Below are 1,862 nucleotides of genomic sequence, written 5' to 3'. Positions count from 1 at the left end.
TAGAAGTAATATTTGGGGAATTCTGCTGCAGAAACTGGATCCTTAGAATTAGATAAACAGAGGATTGCTTGGGGAAAAGGCCCAGAGGCAGGTGGCAGAGATGGAAAGCTTTGTTGATTTATATCAGTTAGACAATAAAGAGTCCGTGTGCTGTTAGAACATGGCGGTGGCCATCCTGCTTTACTCATTGCCATCACTGGCCTCACCAAACCCATTCAGGGGCTGCTTCCCTTCTGCTTGCATTTGCAGCTCAGTAAGTTCTTCCAGCACAGGAGGGAAGAGACCACTAGATGACCATGTAGCCACACGTGTGTGCACTGCTGCAGCACACACACACACACACACACACACACACACCCGTGCCCTTCACCCTGTGTCCTGGGGTGTCCTCTCCTACCTGGGTGTGTCAGCGTCTGTGGACATGATGTCCACTTCAAGGTGCAGAGACATCTCCAGGTCTGTCTCAATAAGGTGGTCTGCATCCAGGGGCTTTGCAGGTGCCTCTCCTGGCCTTGAAAATGGGATCAGAGAGCAGGAAGACAGTGTCTACCTCCACATGGACTTGGAGCTGGTAATCTGCAGTCTCCGACTCTGCCGTTGTTCTGTGCACAAGTCAGAGGGCATCTCATGCACTATAAGTCTGGGGCTACCTGGTGGTAACAGCTGCTTTTCAGTAACAGGGATAACTGCAACTCTCTCAGTGACAGTGGCACCCTTGTATATGGGTGATATACAAAGGGCTGACCTGGGCATCAGCCTGCAAAGGGGCCCAACAAGCTCGATCAATAACAGGAGGGGGTTGTGCATCCTGCATGAGCACTGAGGAAGCCACTGATGGCTCAGCCTCACGGTCTTGAGCTTTAGGGCCCACATCCAACTGCACAGACGCTTAGCTTACACCTGCACCTCGCCAGGTACGCCAGAGGAGCTGCACCACTTCAGCAAACTCTGCGCTCAGCACCTCCTCAACAAAAACAGGCATGCTGGCTGCTGTGCCCACCATTAACACATCAGATTCACGAGAATGAGTAGGTGCAACACAACCTAGCATCTGAGTGGCAAACTGAGCCGGTCAGCGGGGGTATAGGAGAACTCTACTCAGACAGGTGCTGGAGATGGTGACAGGGTGGGGGATGGGGTGGCCTTGGGCGTGGCTGGTTTGGAAGGACAGGAAACTGCTTCAGTTGCCCCTTCAGGTTTCAGGCACTCAGCCCTAACTAATGGGAACTGGGTGGTTTTGGTGATGGATTATGGCCCCAAAATACCGTCTGCCTCTGTGTCTGTGCATTTTTCCATCCGTGTAGGTTCTTGGAAGACCACAGATATTTCTTCAGATTCTTTTAAATGTTCTAGTTTCTTCTCCAGTATCTTTTCTTTAATTCTTTAAAAAAATATTTTATTTATTTATTTATGTATGTATGTATTTATTTATTTATTTATGTGGTACAGGGTCTTGCTACAAAGCTCGAGCTTGTAGTGATCCTCTTATCTCAGCCTCCCAAGCACTGGGATTATAGGTGTGCACTACTACACCTGGTTTCAGTGCCTGGCTTAGCATGCCCAGGGGCAGGGCTGGCATTGTAGGCATGTAGACCACCGAGTTATCCCCCCAGCCCTCCAGTATCATTTCTTCTGACCATTTCTTTACTTTAATCTGATAGAATTGTTTAACCAGATCTCTCATGTCCAGAAAAGTATTCCCTGCTCTGAACACTTTAAGTTCTTTAAAATAAAGTGCTGCACACTTGGTGATGTTTGATGGATTGGTTTTGAGAATAGCTGTGCTAACCCCTCAAGCAGAGCCTTGAGACGATAGGGCACATCAGGCCTGGACTTTGAAGAAATTGCTTTGGCAGATGTCT

The 1,862-nt window shown here is 48.7% G+C and overlaps 1 pseudogene; it reads right to left on the bottom strand.

Moving 5' to 3' along the window:
• Positions 1-697: 697 nt before the first annotated feature.
• Positions 698-1,862, bottom strand: part of LOC111812641 — a 1,627-nt pseudogene continuing 462 nt past the window's right edge.

Source organism: Octodon degus, unplaced genomic scaffold, assembly GCF_000260255.1.
Source record: "Octodon degus isolate 3935 unplaced genomic scaffold, OctDeg1.0 scaffold00133, whole genome shotgun sequence".
Classification (NCBI taxonomy): Eukaryota; Metazoa; Chordata; class Mammalia; order Rodentia; family Octodontidae; genus Octodon; species Octodon degus.
This window is presented reverse-complemented; position numbering and strand designations above follow the sequence as displayed.